Source organism: Galleria mellonella, unplaced genomic scaffold, assembly GCF_026898425.1.
Source record: "Galleria mellonella isolate WM207_F2 unplaced genomic scaffold, CSIRO_AGI_GalMel_v1 utg35, whole genome shotgun sequence".
Classification (NCBI taxonomy): domain Eukaryota; kingdom Metazoa; phylum Arthropoda; class Insecta; order Lepidoptera; family Pyralidae; genus Galleria; species Galleria mellonella.
In genome coordinates this window covers 2,921,531-2,940,796 of record NW_026442082.1, presented here as the reverse complement: position 1 = coordinate 2,940,796, position 19,266 = coordinate 2,921,531, and the positions used below count along the sequence as shown (strand labels likewise).

At 32.3% G+C, this 19,266-nt stretch overlaps 1 protein-coding gene across 1 annotated transcript in view; it reads right to left on the bottom strand.

Annotated features, from left to right (window-relative positions):
• The window catches only part of LOC113514410 (uncharacterized), an 81,321-nt gene extending 62,340 nt beyond the window's left edge, over window positions 1–18,981 (bottom strand). Inside the window, exon 1 of the mRNA XM_026898494.3 lies at window positions 18,594–18,981. The gene's annotated coding sequence lies outside the window, so the exon portion shown is untranslated. The remainder of the gene's footprint in view (window positions 1–18,593) is intronic.
• Between the last annotated feature and the right edge of the window lie 285 nt (window positions 18,982–19,266).

The window sequence follows — 19,266 nt, the reverse complement described above, 5'->3', positions numbered from 1 at the left end:
TTGATGAAATTAATATAAGGTCTACACGAATACAATGGATCACAATTATTCTTTATTCAAACAGTTTTTTTAGACTGTAATTTTATTCAACTGGCTTCAAAAAGCATGAGATAAATGTAAAAAAAAAGACAGTCGAATTGAGTATAGTAACAGCTGAATTAGAAATCAATTTAGATTTTTTTATCTGATATATATATATATATATAGACTTACATATTTGTCTCGTAGAAAATCGGTTCAGAGGTTTAGTTTTTAAATCGAAAATGCTGGTTTTATCATAGTTTTTTTTTTGTGGGGCACACTTATTAAAGTGGATACAAAAAAATATGTGAATATGGAAAAATTCCTTGTCAATATAAATTGTTCACGCTATATTCGAAAATCGCTTGTTTTTTTTGCTGCAATTCGAGAATTTATCATAGATTATAAAGATATATGGATATTATAGGATAATTTATAATCCCAGTAAAAAATAAATCCAGTAAATAGTGGTATGTAACACTATACACTATAATACCCTTACAGAGGAAAGATTTGGTTATTTGTTTGTTTTCGATGGATAAACTCAAAAAACCATTCAAATTATTTTAAAAATTCTTTCACCTGGAGAAAGCTACGTTATCAGTGAAAAATATAAGCTATATATATTTTTTATTCGAAAATTTTATCCAACGGTAACAAGATGGGTCGAATTACTAGTTTATTATAAAAATACACTTAATAACCTCTGTCTTTTAATGCAATCTATATAAATTAATATAAAATATTGGTGCTTAATAAATACATCACTTGGAAATATTTAAACTAATTCTACAATTTTTTTTTCAAACTTCATAATAGTTTTAAGAAATTTGGACTTGAAGTTCAAAAGAGAAAAATAGGGATTTGGACATGACAATGTTAATCAGCTTGTATACTATAATATATACATATATTTGTTTGTTTTATTATACTTCAGAGATATCCATTGACCGATACTAAGATTGATGGTAAAATAATACGGAGGTCAAAAATCATACATCTAACGGTTATTTATCTTGGCAATGATGCCAAATTGAAGATGTCACGAAATACAAATATACTCGTATTACATTCGATTTTGTTCAGTAATATAATATCTAATATTATATTACCTTTTATAGTTACACAGAAATAACTGCTGTGTATAGAAACTTGAAATTTAGCACATGACCATTTATAATATAGGATAACATTTATGTAATATAACATAACATAAGAGGGAGACTTTACAAAAGTCCTACCTCTGGAACTACTAATCGAATTTAAAAATTAATTTTATATCTTAACTTGAAGAAGGTATTTCTATGGTTTAAAAAAATATTATACTAATGACCTATTTTGTGAAATATTATGTGTTATTGTTTGTTAACCTTAATAAATATTAAAAAAAAAATTAACCTCGCTTGTATTATGCACTGTTGGAGCACTAGTGAGAGATGGTAGGTCAGCTGGTATATCTTAACGAATTAGATAAAAATTAACCACAATAGTTGGGGGGAAAGGGATTGTTAGCAATGGAGTTTGACAGTTCCATTGCTAGTAATATGCCCTATTAGGTCGACCTCCACGTGGTTCCCCCTGGAAACCGTCGTGAACAATTCTTGTTGAATTTGTCACGGTGGGCTAACTGACCTACTTCATTCTCACCTATCATCCTTCACTGGAGCCCCGCTGGTGTATACCAATAGCGCGGGTGGGGTTGCCATTCCATTGTCGCGCATTAAAAAAAAACACAATTGTTTCTAGGAAGAACTGCGTACAGGTCGACTTAATAGGGTCATATTCCTAACAATGGGCTTTTTGACCCCTATTACTAACAATTCTTTTCCTCCATATATATATATATATATATATATATAGACTATTTATTTAAAATTACGATACAATCACAAACAAAGCCGAGGTACACAGGTAGTTTCTAAATATTACCAACCTCTACGTACTAGGAAAACATGAACGCAAGCGTCTGTAAACATAGTATAATACAGAATTGTACCCTTGGCGATGCACAGCAATTGTACCACTTACACGGACTATTGACCCAACGGGTGTATGCCGCGTCATTTAACTTTCCCCCGACATATCACAAGGAACGACAAAAACTGGTTACGTACCTTTGTGCCGCTGGAAAATACACTCCTGCTATTTAGGTAGGTAATAAAGGCAGCCTAACATTTGGAAATGTTTTTATATCACTGTTGGCAACCAAATAAATAATTAATATTTTATTTTTATGTCATGGCAAGCTCCTTGCTTGAATTACCGTGCCGAATAGACGTGTTTTTTTTTTTTTTGTATTATAATATTGTGTCCGAAATACCTAATAAAAGTGCTCTGTGTGATTACAAGTGTTCCTTCATTCACGTATTCAGCAATCAACCTACGGTACACTCTCCCAGAGCTCACAATCGCAATGTTTTTGTATAGGTTACAACTACATTATTTACCACTGTCTTATACGTATATACATTTAAATTGTATTCCTTAAAAAAATTACTTTAAATTTGGCAAAACCAGTTGTTTTGGTTTAAATAATAAACTACTCAGTAAAGTAAATATATCTTTTCTGATATATTGCCTTTTTGCATCACTGTAGTACACATATCAGGGGGGAAAAGGATTGTTAGCAATGAAGTTTCACAGCCCCATTGCTAGCAATATGTCTTATTAGGTCGATCTCCACGTTGTTCCTCCTGGAAACCATCGGGAAGAATTCTTGTTGAATTCGTCACGATGGGCTAACTGACCGACTTTTCATCCTCACCTATCATCCTTCACTGGTGCCCCGCCGGTGTATACCGATAGCGCGGGTACACATATTATATATATATATATATATATATATATATATATATATATATATATATATATATATATATATATATATATATATATATATATAAAATTGTGTATTTTTTTTTGCAACATTTTTTATTTTTTGTTACAATAGTCACAATTTTCGTGTATGTATCTCTTGATGAAAATAAACAGTTTATCTATTTATTTATGGCTGTTTTTCGTACTTTTTTTTACAGGGTACAGTTTTATGTATTATCACAGTATAAGTAAATAATACTATACCTACACAAATATTCTATAAAAAATTCTAATTGACTGTGAAACTCGTATTGAATTAAAAAAAAAATAATGTGTAATATCGAACAAGTAGATGGAGAAATACACGCTGACTGTGACTTTGTTTTATACTATTAAAGATTCTTTAACTAGTGTAGTAAATTAACTGTAGATTTGCGATCTAACTACGGATTAATTTCTTTTTCATACGATTTAGAACGGCACATAAACTAATAATTTAATTAGTGGTAAAAAATAAAAATAAAAAAAAAATATTTACATAAAATAACAAATACATCAGTCACTGCGTTATGCTAAATCGAGGTATTTCACCTACTTCTCTACATAAATATAAGCCGTTATAGATCGTTAGATATTTTGATAAATTCATAGTCAACTATGTTAATAATATAAACCGGTTTAAAAAGCAAACAATTTGAATTTAAAATTCATACGATTTATTGCATATGGACGGATTGACGACCTCAAATGTATTCAAAGAATTTAATTGAAATTTACACGAGATCTACTTTTAATCGACTTCAAAAAGAAGAAGGTTCTAAATTCGATTGTATTTTTTTATGTTTGTTACCTCATAACTCAATATCTTGTAAACTGATTTGAAAATTTTACTGGTTTTGTCGTAATTGAAGCCGGTTATTTTGTTGGACATAATATTTAATTATATCAGATATTGTAATATCTAATATATACCAACAATTCAACTCGTCTTCGCATGTATAGATAGATCTTTAAATATAATAAATAAGCTGTGTCAATCGTTGATAACTTAGCTTTATCAGATAATTTATAAAATTGGTTGAATAATTTTTGTGTTTATGCATTACAAACAAACAAACGATCAAATATTTCCTTTTTATAATATTAATATAGACTGGCTGTATACTGGCTTAGATTTTTTCCGGCGGCTTTATTATTTTATAGCCACCATTACTTACAGCCTAGACAGATGTATTTACCCATCTTTATACATAAAGGAAAATAGACTCTAATGGAATGTTTATCCAGAAAATTTCAACATTTTACAAAGTAACTGTTGATGTAAATCAATAACTTCTGGAATATACAGAAGTGAAAATTCAGTTACTACTTCAAAGAATTCCAGACATAAAACAAAATAAATATTGTGGTATGAAAAAATCTTGTATACTAAGTCCTTTATTTAATATACATCTGTCGTAGTAATCCGACGTGAAATAAGAAGAAAAATACATGACAATGTGTTGAGTGACAGCGGCTTAGTAGCTGAAAGCCAATGGATTTGAAGGCAAAATTTGTGAATTTGATTAGTTATATGGTCGGATATTACTAAGCGGTTGTTAGGTGCTTTAGATTTATAAAACTCTATGTTACAGAAACTCAAAATCAGACATTTTTTTATGTAATTGGGAATGGCAAATATGATGATGGTCTACCTGATGGAAAGTGATAACCGTTGCCCACAAATATGAATAGTCTCTTGGACATTTTGAACATAACAGAAAACGGTGACGCCGTTGATTTCCTGATGGTCATGCATTACCTTGAGATATTATGCTTTTCGTGCTCTTAAATTGTACTGCCCTATTGTACCCGAATTTAAACCGAAACATAACCATGCATTTTTTTATACCACGAAGGCGGCAAACAAGCATACTGTCCATCTAAAGGTAAACAGTCACTTGAACCTATGAATGTTTGCAATACTGGGGATGTCACGTACGCGTTGCCGACCCTGAAGAAACTAATATACTTTTTAGAGAATCCCATACTGTAGTCTCTAGGGAAAATCTCTACAGGGAGCTCATTCCACAGCCTGAGCTTTCACGGGAGGAAACTTTACTGAAATCGCACTGTACGTGATCGTTTACATTCTAGCGTGTAAGAATGAATTTCCTGTCGATGGCGAGCGGTGCGATGATAGAAGGTGGCTGTGGGCATCATTTGGAACAAAATCCATTATACAAGCAGTAAAGTACACAAAGAGAGGCAAAGTACAGCCACTTTATAGCAGAAACACGAATAGCGTATATAAACTCGAATAGAGGTTAGTGGTAATGCAGACGAGTTTTGTACAGTCTCTCTCTGGTAAACAGTTTGTCATTTTGTTTTCACAGTTACTGTATAGGTACTCGTAGTAGTAAACATCCAAACGTCCACAAGTTGTTTGTATGACATTACAAATACGTGAATTTTATTAATAATTTGGTTTAAATACTTATGAATATTTTAATCGAAGTGTTATAAGGATACATTTATTCATAAATACTAAAACGTCCTACAAACCTATTTGGACTTTAAAATATTTTGTCATTATTTTTAAAATTTAGAAATTAGCGTAAAAGTAAAGACTTAATACTTCAATAGCTAAAATAGATGTTTCACATTTTAATAATTTTTTTTATACAACTTAGAATGGCAAACAAGCTGATGGACTACCTGATGGAAAGTGGTAACCATCGCCTATAGACATGAGCAGTACCATGGACATAACAGAGTATACTGTTTCGCCCATGATACCCCCCATGTGTTGCCATTCCTGAGGACTCAGGTGTTATTCCTCTGTACCCAGTTAATTCACGCCATATCCCACCCTTCAAACCGAAACACAGCCATGCAAACACAACTGCTTCACAGTTGAAACACGAATGGGACAGAGGTACCTAAGCAATCGACTTTTGTACAAAGTCTCCCTCTGAGAAGAAGAATGAATAAGGGGTTAAAACTTTCAGTATAGGCAACACGCCCGCGACACCCCTAGTGTTGCAAGCGTCCATAACCTATAACGACCATTTACCATCAGACGAGCTGTATGCTCGATTGCTACTTACGCGGTATAAATAAAAACTATACTATGGAACAGTATTAGCAGACGTCCAAGCTCGTACTTGGTATGTTTTTTTTTTTAACTTTGTTGGCACGGAAATGTTGCATAGTTTTCCCATACTAGTCACCATTTGACGTTTTATACTGAAATTAATTTATTATGTATCGATTCTAAGATGCGGTTGAATAAAGAGGTCACTTTCTACAAAGGTCACTTTTTTAAACTCATTTTACATCTGACTAACATAATAAAACTGTAACTGGAAGATGTCTGTACATAGAAGATATTTAAGAAGAATTGGTACGAGGGCCTTAAAAAGAGTAATAGAAGTTAAAAAAAATAAGTTTCGTAATCTATCTGTATGTTTGTTCTGGTACTACACAAAAACTACTGCATCAAATTAAATGCAATTTTTGACATTTGTATTTCTGAAAGTCCAATTTAAAATTTAATAAAATTGTATAAATTTTACCTTGATACGTATACTGGTTGCTTAATTTCAAAATCCACGCTAGCTAATTTCAAAATTGCAGGCAAAAGCCAGTAAGTAAATAAATATGTTTACAACAATATTTCCATTCCATTTTACATAAAAAAAAAATATTTTATGTAGATTAAAAAGATACGAATAATGAATTTACTTTTAAAAATATTTTTAAAATAGGACAATCATTTTTAATATTGCGTGACTGAAACCAATTCAAACGGGTAACACGATATTATAATAATATAATTTAATCTAATATTATAAAGAGGAAATATTTTGTTCTTGTTTATGCCAGTAATATTTAAAAAAAAAAAATCACTTATTTTAAAAATTCTATTACTTATTATTTGTTGTTGTTGTATGTTGTATCAGCAGCATAAGCGGGGTTTTGCCAGTAGTTGCCACACTTGGCAGACGGGTTGACAACAGCAGTTTGATTTTAAGAGGGACGCCGCTGCCCATCCCTTCACCAAAAGCTCCTTTAGATGCCTGTTACGACATCTATGGGTAAGGAAGGGGTGAATTCTATGCCGGGACCTAAACGGCAGCTGTAATTTATTTCATATTTCATATTTCTTTATTAACCAATGTAACAATTTATTGTATTTTGTTAACAATAAAGTTAGAAATATTTACCTATCTACTAATATCTAATAAAGTATCTAAAACAGACGTAATCGATGTTTGTTATAGATACTTCATTATGTATTATTGATTGATTGATGTATTTACGGAACTGTTGATTTTTCACTGCTTCGCGACCTTCCGCGACTCCCTTGTAGAGGCTCGGGGACCCCTCAAGGGGTCGCGACCCACACATTGAAAAACACTGCCCTAGACTATGCAAATACGAGTAGGAGCTAATGAATATTCGCCAAAAGATTTCACATACGTTTTTCTAACGGTAGTCTCGGATCAAAGATCATGTTAACGATTGAGAACCGGTGATAACGAGGCCATATGTCTGTTAATGGGACCGTATGGGATGAAATTATGTTAATGTAATTGACAGTTGTAAAAATGTAGGCTAAATTCTATGCAAAACTGTTTACCATAAAAAGTAAAACTTGTTATATACAGGTGTTCAATACATGTTCAGAGGTCTTACTACTGTAGAAACGTGTCTAATATCTATTTTTGTCGAAAAAAAGAAAAAAATATTTATTTATTTATTCATTAGTACATATATGTATACATGGCGGATTTAATGCTAAAAGCGTTATGTTACTAACAATAAAATGAATATAGAATTTATATATTTTGTTGTAATAATGGTAACAAAACTCTATATAAGTGATTAAATTAATATTAATCAGTTAATGTTAAACACTGTTTGAATAAACAGTTATTTAGATATTTTTTTCCTAATAAGATCGGCAAAGTTGATACATGTTGCTAGGTGCTTTATTCTCGAACGTTTTAAGTGGTAATAAATTTGTCGGAAAGTACCTGTCATTTGCCCAGGATAGGATCGATGCAATCAGAATTTTTATAAAATTATTGTAAATTAAGGAAAAATACTTACTCGAATAAGAAATAATAAAGTTTAATTATTATTAGAAAAAAAATCCTATTGGTTGGAAAAGGTATAAAGTTTTCTGAATAAGGGTAATCCTTATATTGTAGGTACTATATATATTTATATATATTATACATATATATTCTAGATACATCCTTAATAATCTTTTACAATCTATTATACCTAATTATTTTTTATGTTTTGTCACTTTCTTTTAAATTAAGAATGTAGGGTAAATAAAAAACTTCACTAACTAGAACAGTAATATTCTCTTAAAAATATCATCGAGTAAATATTCTTTAACTTTTTTTTTATTATTAAATAAATACTATCAAAAAATAATTATTATGAGAAAAAAAATCATAGTTAATTTTGAATATTTTAATTTCGATTATTGTTTACGTAAAATAATATGATACAGAGTCATTAGTAAGGAAATTTACAGTACTGTAATTGAAAACGTGAAATTGAAATGTAACTAAGAGATAAGATGGCGTATGTTTAATATATATTATATATCTTCCACAATTCTAATATTATAGTAATAATACAGTAAGAATAATTATTCTGGTGGAAGTGACACTTTTGTGAATTTAATAATTATTATTTGTGTTCCTACAATACTATTAATTGCATCCTATTAAGAGCCTTTGTCAGGGTTTGCAGACTAGAGATACCTCCAGTGAGAGGGTATTTCGCTTACTCTCACGTGTATTTTTTTAATGGGTGAAAATGGGCGGTCAGACCAGAACTGAAGCATTGCTAGGGACATAAGGAAGGGGTCCTGCGCTTACCTGGCCTCCCCACTCCTCTTTCTCGCATTCCAAAACACTTTTATACGAACTTTCCGGACAGACCTCGTATTATATATCTTCCACAATTCTAATATTATAGTAATAATACAGTAAGAATAATTATTCTGGTGGAAGTGACACTTTGTGAATTTAATAATTATTATTTATGTTCCTATTTAATAATTATTAATTGCGGTATACGCTAGCGGAGCACCAGTGAAAAATGATAGGTGAGGATGAAAGCAGTTCACTTGGCCCATCGTGATGAATTTAACAAGAATTGACCATAATTGTTTCTAGAGAGAACTACGTGGAGGTCGACCTAATAGAGCATATTGCTAGCAATGGCGCTTTTAGACTTTTATTACTAATAATCCCTTCTCTCCCCATTCGCATGTGTATTGCGTGGATAGATCGTTTCATATCATAACATTTTTATGTTAGACCTCGCAAAAATTGAAAGGGTTGTCACAAAAATTTTACGATATTAAACGATCCATCTCACGCAATACACATGCGAATGGGGCAATGTTAGTACTTTCTTTGTACTAACATTGCCGCATTATTTATATTATTACCAAAGGAAAGTAATAATAATTAATAAGTACTATACCATTACACCAATCGCCTGGTACTAAACCTAGGATACCCTAGTTATGAAAAACCAAAAACAAACATCTAGGGGCACAACCCAGAATACCTAGATCAGAGTTACTATAGAAAAGTTAGTTTCCTAAATTGGTCCGACCGCAAATCGAACGATAACAAAGCAACGTGCCCACTACTGCACCGCGGAGATCGTCAAAGAGTGTAAACAAGTGTCACTTCCACCTATCCCATTCATTTTCACGGATAATATCACGTATTTCATCATGTTGAAACAGTTTGGTTTTGAAAACTTTGTAGCTAGCGTGTACAGTTAAGTGCTTGTATCGTTATTTTGAAAGTTTAATCCATATTCAAAGTTATTATTGCCTTTCAAGTTATTAATGTTCATGTTACAAGTATTAAAATTGTTTGTTAAATTATATACCTACAGTATTATATTTAATGATTATTTTTCTTTTGTTATAGCACGACATATGACTACACCATTCTGAATGAATACAGAGACGGTAACGGTTTTGGGGAAAGGGATTGTTAGCGATGGGGTCTAACAGCCCCATCGCTAGCAATCTTACTAATCGGGTCGACCTCCAGGCAGTTCCCACTGGAAACCTTCATAGTTACTTCTCGTGGAATTCTTCACGATGGGCTTATTGACTTGTTTTCATTCTCATCTATCATCTCTCACTGGTGCCCCGCCAGCATATACCGTTAGCGCAGGCGGGGTTACTATTTAATTATCAACCATTTAAAAAAGAAATAATAACAGTTGGCCGTTACATGTAAATGTATTGTTTTTATAAAAGAAAAATAACTTATTTTAGTGGTTACATCTAAATTGTTTTTTTTTTCATTAATAATACAGCTTTGTTTGAAATTAATTTAAGATTTGTATATGAAATTGTTGATTTTTATTTATTTATTTATTTATTTAATAAGGTTCACATACAACTTTTACATTTTACATGCAACTTAATAACACAAAAAATAATTTTGCCTAATGTAAAAATCTTTTATACGCGAACACCACATGCACTATTATAATATTTAATAAATCATTAACAATAACAGTAAGATTATCTGAATAATAAGTAGATTTTTATATCTAAGATTTTCCGCAATAAGCTATATCTGCTGTTGATGGGTCCAAAATTGATGTCAATTTGATCGCTTTGTCCTACATAATCTGGGTACAAATTGGCTCCTAACACTGTTCTTCTTAAAGGAGGACATTTTATCTGTTTCCGATATTCTAGAAACACGAAAGTTAAACAATTGAAGCATTTGTGGACAATCTATTATATGCGTCAGTATTTTATAAAACTATCGTGTAATTTATTTCATGTTTCAACATTTTTTATGTAAAACTCTGTAAAGGATTGATCCCGTGACATCAAAATATAAGTTTACTTTTTGTCACAAATACATAGATACTCGTTTATATTGATAGGTTATGGTCCAATTCGATTGATCACAATTATAATTGGATTGCAAACTTATAATGCTATTGTTGTATTCTATTGTTAAAAGTTTTGTTTGTAATCTGTTGTTGTACCACAAAAATAAATAAAAATAAATAAATAAATAAATCAAGATTGTTGGTACCTACACAACGAATCGATCCATTTGTAACCCATCGAATGTAACAATCATTGATTAATGGTTTCAATCTTAGAGTCTTGTGAACTTAATCATTCAATTTGGCAATGTGCTTAGTACGGTCGTTTCTTTGAGGGTGCCCAATTTTTTTTCTAATGTAACATTTATTATACGCTATTAGACTTTATTACACGACGTCAAAAAGGAAGAGATATTCAATTCGTATGCATTTTTTTATATACAGTTTTAGGTACGCGACATCTTCGATAATTCTGAATCGACTTGAGTTCTTTTTTAAATTGATATGATTCACTTTCATGTCTTATATAATTCTGTCACTATTCAAGTAATTTTTTTTATGGTGGAGTGATGGAGTGAGTGGTGAGATGGGCAGCAGCGGTCCTTTTCAAACATCACTAAAAACCAAATTGCGATTGTCAATCCGCCTGCCAAGCTTAGCACTATTTAATTTTCATTAAAAATAAGATCTTGTCAATTTTACCATATTTATAAGCATGTTTTGTGATTGATTCATAGTCATCATCATCATCATCATCATCATCATTATCATTTCAGCCTTCAACTCTCCACTGCTGAAGATAAGCCTTTTAGGGGTATTGCCAGTTGTGATTGATTGTTATATATAAAATAAGGAACTACGAAAAATTATTTTATATTTCAATGTACTTTATAAACAGAAGATATTTTTTTTTTAAAGGAAAGTACTCGCATTTAATTTAATTCACATTTGAATAATATTATTGTAATAGCTTTCATAATTAGTTTATATACGTACATATAAAAAGAGGATTATCTTAATTAATTCTTTAATTATATTATTAATTTCTCTTTTCTATTTTATTATATATACAGTGAACATCAATTGACGGGCAATTTGCAGAAAATTATGTCATATCTTTTCATCTAAAATAACATATTATCTAAATCGTATAATTAAAAATATAGGTTGACATGTAAAAGAAAAAAAGTATAGGAACATATATGTTAGAGCGTGACAGATAGATTATTCATGTAGATATAAAGGTTTAAATTATATAGATAGAGTATTTCCATACAAATATTTCGCCTAAAACAGGTCATCTTTTTTATCCATGTATACATAAATAGGAATATCATAGTGTACACTCATATTTGGGAGAAATTAATATTGTACAGTTAAAAAAAAAAAATAAAAACGATACAAAATATTGGCGAATATATTTGGAATTACAAGGTAATCAGTACATAATGATTTATAATAATTGACCTTTATGAGAATTAGCTTAAAATATGTTTTAGTTTTTGATATAATAGTCTACATTGGAATTTTTAAAATCGACTTGATTCGGGATATTGTTAATCCAACTACTTGCAACACTGAAAAATGGCGCGTTTCGTTTTAAAAAAATAAGATCAAAGTTTACTCAGCCAAACGTCACTTTACCTGCGACAAATTTTGACCTGTTTTGACGTGCGATGCTTTATCCATTTAAATTTAAATTGGGGAATTGAAAGCAAATGGCGGGAGTTATGAGCAATGAATAAATTTTGAGCGCAAAGTGACTGTGCTTAGTAATAAGTAATTTTTTGTTCTGCAAAGAAAATCAGCCATTTTAATTTTTGTAAAAATAAGACCACTGATTTCATATTAATTTTGTGATTTTTTAGAGTAAACTTTTGTAGGTCTCGTGGACTTGCAGTCTGTAGATTGTAGAAAGAATTAAAAAAAAAGATTTAGAATTGGCTATATATTTAGCGACATTGTTGAAAAAATAAAAAAATAAAAAATTATATCAATTAAGACAAGAAAATTAATTCAGTTAAGACTTTTGACATGAATAAAATAAATTTAAATTTATATTTCCCTTGATAAACACTTCACTATGATGAATTTCTTATCTAACCTTGAAAATATTCCTAAACATTACAGCTGTTTGTATCTGTAATGAGTTTCTGTAAACTTTTCATGAAACTGTTTAAATATTTACATCAAATTATATAAGAGAGTGCTCTTGTAATTATTGATAGAAATTTGATCAAATAGAATGATTAATAATACGAGAGATTTATTAATAAATCTACCTACCATCTAGCGCATTATCTGATCTTCTCTGAGATTTCCGATTACGGAATGATGCTACAAAAGTGCTAAAATATCTACGTATCTCTTTGTTTCGTACCAAGAATTTGAACATTTCGACTTTCATTCCTAATTTTAGCCCTTTAAGCGATAACTTGCGATTAAAAGGAAGTATATATTGTTATAGACAAATGTCGTATTCGTGTCAAAATTGGGATACTTTTAAACTAGCTGTATTCGGCGGCTTCACCCACACGAATCAGTATATGAATTATCATATGTCCTAAGTTAGAATATAACCTTACATTATATACATAGGGTGTCTCCATAGAAATGCTTCGAGAAAAACGTGTCAACTTTTTCATACACTTTTGTGTGATAAATAGTTATGAGTGATTCCTTTATAACTTCTATATTTATTTTGTCTTATAAATTCTGCGTCTTTTTAATGCGTAAACATTCATTTTATTTATTAAATAATACGTCAAGATACATTTTATGCGTAAATATATAGAATACTGATAAAAAAAGGATCAGCTAATTTGACAATCACTATTTTTGAGGCCCAATGCTCTATCTATATAAATTAAGGATATTAATCTACCAGTATACCAATTTTCATTCAAGTCCCTTCAGTAGTTTTTGTGTGAAACACAGTTTACTCTGTTATGTCCATGGTACTGCTCATGTCTATAGGCAATGGTTACCACTTTCCATCAGGTGGGCCGTCAGCTTGTTTGCCATTGTAAGCTGTATAAAAAAAAATTGCGTAAAATATCTTGTTTGTTATTTCTAAGTGAAATACTTTCTTCTTAGTCACTAGGTTACTAAGAGTCGTGACCCGTCCTTATAAAAGTTGTGTTGCTTATCTCAAACGGTTTTGTGGACAATCTCCCAGTGAAATGAGAGACATAGACATAGGTATAAATAGAAATGGCATAGACGGGTAAATGCACTGCCATATCCCACCCTTCAAACCGAAACACAGCCATGCAAACACAACTGCTTCACGGTAGAAACACTAATGGGACAGAGCTGCCCAAGTAAACAACTTTTGTACAAAGTTTCTCTCTGGTGAATAATAGTGAAGTAATGACCGTTCTTCTAAACTAATATTATAAAGAGTCACGATTTAATTTCTTTTATAGCACAAGGGCAAAGGAGCATGCGGCTCGCCTGATAGTAAATGCCTATCGCCGCCAATGAGCATCTGCTATACCGTAAGAATTGTAGGTCTTTTAAATACGCACAAATGTGAGGCTTAGTACGAAAAAAGAATCCAATTTACATTTACATAAAAGACCTTTTAAAAGGGAATATGCTCTTTTCTTGATGGTTACAATGTCATATTGGTTCGAAAATACTGCTGCTGGGAGTTAATTTCAAAACGTGGAAGAAAGTGACTTAAAAAAATCACAATGGAAGAACGCCACTTATCCAGATGATTGGGATGGAACTTTAGTTTATGATAAACTGTACGATGGTAAAAATTTATTGTGTGTAATGGATAAATAAAAACAAAAATATATTTAACTAATTTTAAAAACTCTTTCAACTACAAAAAGCTATATTTACAGCGAAAAACATGGACTATATTTTATAAAAAAAAACGCGCGAAGTCGGAGCGTCTCGTTAGTTATAGACAAAACACACCCTTAAGCATTTAAGTGTTATAGCCCGTCAGCTTGTTTGTTACTTGCAGTAATTAAGCAAATAAATTATGTTAGGGTACGCAGAATGTTACAATATTTAACTGTGTAATTTTTCTCTATACGCATTGTAACATACAGACCGTTAAGAAATGGTAACAGACTGTATTCTTAATTTATTACCACATAAAAAAATCTATTAATAACTTATCCAAATTTTTTTATACCACTGAGTTGGCAAACAAGCATACGTGATGGTAAGTTAGTAAGGTTACCGTAGCCTATGAACGCCTGCAATACCAGAGGTATTACGCGCGCGTTGCCGACCTGAACCTCTTAACCCCCTTTTTGAAGAACTCCATGCTGTAATTTCTTGGGAAAACCTCGGCAGCTCATTCCATAACCTGAGTGTTCGTGGGAGAAAACATTTCTGAAACCGCGTTGTACGCGACCATTTAGGCTGTAAGGTATGAGGGTGAACTCCCTGTCGATAAAATGTATCCAAAATTTATTGTTATTATTCAGACCTCGTGGGTTGCCGAGGGTCGTGCTGAAAATCAGTGCTGTAGTGTCCCTGACACTACAGCAAAATGCTGAGCACGGATCTCATTTTGCAGGTATTGCGACGCACGCACACACACACTCATTTTGGATGAAACCGTTATAATGCGAATTGTTTTTTTTTTCTTATTTTATTTTATATTCTTTATTTATATATAAATATTTTGTGTGCAGTTTCGTTATTATAATTCTTAATAATTTCTTTTACCTCTTTGTGTGTGTGTAGTCATATATTTCAATAAAATAAAGTTTCTTTCTTTCTTTTTTTCTAATATAGATTTTTAGTATTTTTATTTTAGTATTAATATACTATATTGAAGTAAGTGCTTTATATTATTCTCAATTTCGTGTATAATATAGTATATATCATATATGTGTATGTATATTTGTTATTCATATATATTTATTCGTTTATATATGTAATTTTAGTATGTATGTACATCAATAATTAGTAGCGGTACTACTACTACATACTACATTCGAGTATTCTGACACTTCCCTATGGTTGACTGGGAGAGAATGTTTTAAGCATTAAGTCTATTAAGCACTATGTACACATATTTGTACTAATGAATAAATAAATAAATAACGAGAAAGGATTTGATCTTTTATATGCTGGTTTTCCATGTAGTCCCGGCATGGAATAGGCCACCCCTTTCTTTCGCGTGGGTGTCGTAAGAAGCGAACTTAACGGTCATGGGATGGGCAGCAGGGTTCCTCTTAAAATATCATCAAAGATCAAAGACCAATTCAATCAAAGATGTGCCAAACGTGGCAACTACTGGCAAAACCCCCCAATGGGGAGGCTTATGTTCAGCAGTGGACAGTTAAAGTCTGATATGATATATATGATACGCACCCTTATAATCGACTCCAATATTTCGAGTTATTAAATAGGTAGGTTTTACCCGCAACGTTATTGTTTGTTGTATGACCGGGATATTTTCACTGAATAATAAAGCCTATATCCTTCTCCATCGCATATAGTATGTATATATTAAATTTAATGGCGACTATCCATGACGCACATGAAATAATACTTTTGCGAAATTATCAAATTAAAATGTTAATTTTTATGGATAATTTTGGAGAATGGCGTCACAGAATTGACCCTATTACCTTCATATCTCCGCATCACATGCTCATACCAAGACAAATGGACGATTGTTAAAACTACATGCTTTTAGTATCCTCATGTAGTTATTGACAAATTAGGTAGTAGTTTTCTATGTATATTGTAATATCTAATAGCGTACAGTAGGTGGGAAAAGGGATTGGAGCTGTCAAACTCCATTGCTAGCAATATGGCTTATTAGGTAGAACTCCTCGTGGTTTTCCTTGGAAACCATCGTGAACAATTCTTGTTAAATTCGTCACGATGGGCTAACTAACCTACTTCATCCTCACCTATCATCCTTCACTGGTGCCCCGCCGGTGTATACCGATAGCGCGGGTGGGGCTACCATTCCATTACCATTCATTAAAAAAAAAAATAGCGTACAGTACTATGTTATGGTTAGAAGAATAAGAGACCTACATGAAATCACAGCAATTCAATGAAAAACAACTTGACGCTCCCAATGAAGTGACTGCCATATACCAAATTTAATTCTGAAGTGTTATCATTTCAAGTGAAATCGAAATAGCATTATTTTAAGGGAGTGTCTTTTAAGACAGCTAGCCGTGTGGTGCCTGCATAGAATGTACCACACCTTCCTCTCCCGTGAGTGTCGTAAGATACGGTTAAGGGAACTTAGTAATTGAGGGATGGGCAGTAGCGTCCTTCTTAGAACATCACCAAAGGCTAACTGTGGTTGCCAACCCGTCTGCCAAATGTGGCAATTAGTTGCAGAATCCCCGTTATAGGAGAGGATTCAGCAGTGGATAACAAACAACTGATATGATGATTGATGTACTATATATGTATGGGATACTATATACGTAAGCTGGATAGCGTTCGGGGAACTACGCCACATTTTTTCACCAAAATACCTCAGAATTTGAAGTCCAAGGTCTTTAACCAGTGGGTGTTGCCAGTGATGTCTTACGGAACCGAAACATGGTCCTACACGATTGCCCGTATGCAAAAGCTACAAGTTGCTCAGCAGGCTATGGAGAGGGCTATGCTCGGAGTTTCTTTGCGTGATAGAATCCGAAACGAGGATATCTGCAAAAGAATCAAAATAACCGACATAGCCCGAAGGATAAGCAAGCTGAAGCGGCAATGGGCTGGTCACATAGCTCGAAGAACCAACAACCGATGGGGAAGAAAGGTTCTTGACTGGCGACCACGTACGGGTAAACGCAGTATAGGACGACCCCCACTAGATGGAGTGACGATCTGAAATGCGTTGCAGGAAGTCAGTAGATGTAGGTGGCTCATGACCGTTTTTTATGGCAGTCTATGGGGGAGGTTTATGTCCAGCAGTGGACGGATAATGGCTGAAAAAAAATTATGATACGTATGGGATGGGATAAAACATAGGGTTTTATCCTGGTCAGTAAATATATTGCGGTCACGTGGGCGAAGTTACAGGTCAAAGCTAGTTATTTATATTTTTGTATCATGAAAAGATAATCCTTTCGTTAAAAGAAATCCCAACATTTTGCATACAACTTGGGATGGCAAATAAGCTAACAATTTGGAGCTATAGTTTTGTCTTAATGCCAGAACAAACATGCAAACGCGGCCCATTTCTTGAAAAGTGTTACCCACTGCCTATAGACATCAACAACACTACGGCCATTACAGAATATTCTGTAACACCTATGGTATCTTTATGCTCTATCATTCCTGAGGACTAAAGTGTTTTACTTCTATGCGCTACAATATCACTGTCTCATATTTTATCCTTCAAATCGAAAAAACAGCTATGAAAGCATAGCTGACTTAGCACTATAAACACAAGTGGTGCAGAAACACCTATATTTTCAATTTTGGACAGTCTCTTTTAGTTGAGATTAAGGGTATGCACTGACCCTAAAAGAATACAGTTAAATAACGCTACTTAAACTTTTTTAAAACCGTTTAAAAATTGCGTGATGATGAAACTTTCATCTTTAAATACTTATACATAATTATAATCATAATATATTTTCAAATATTTAATTTCACATGTATATAAATTGATATAATTACCTAATTTACCTTTAGCACGCCATCTACCGGCTGCCCCATTAACAAGCATTTAAAAAATCAATTAAATTCTTAATTCAAATTAAAAAGTAAGTTATATACCTATAAAGCTCATAATTGTATTTATAAAAAGTACACAATAATAAACACGTTCTAGAAAAGTTACACATAAACTAAACAATCCTGTTAGAAAAGAGTTTACTCATCGTAGTGCAATAAACAATAATGTAAATACTTACATAGCAACGCCTTCAGAATCCATATTACCTACACTCGCCGAAAATACGAAACGGATCGAAAGAGAAATTGGCGAACCCAGTTTTTTATCTCCTTTTACGACGGGCGACGATTACATGTCTGGCCACTTTTACTGCACACGAAACGTTGAAGGAAACCGTCACAAGATACACTTGAGGACACAATTATTAGCACACACAATAATTTTCTCCGTTTTAATCTGTGGAAAACACACGCGGATTTGATTTATGCCGAACTCAGTTTCTTCGCCAGTCGTGCGACTGTGTACATGTCACATACACGAGTTACCACGTAGAACGTCGTAAGTCACCGGTGTAACTTTCGTTGGCTGTATTTCTCGCGTTTCATGACCATACGAGTTGCCTTGGAGAGATTGCAATGGTGAATGCTCTCACTGTACATGTTTTGTCTCTGTTCCACTCTGCGCAAACGCAACCATTTACTATTGGTTCTCGTTTAATTCTCGCGAAAGTTTTATGAAGGTTGAGGTTGTCTTTTTCTCATGTCTGTTGTATCAATGATATTTACATTACAATTACACTTTTACATTACAATTTTTGTTACTTAATAAGCATAGTTAATTACTTTTAATTTTTCCAAACTAAATTGAATCAACAAATGGACAGTGCTGTGTGCATGGAAAGTTCAAAATAT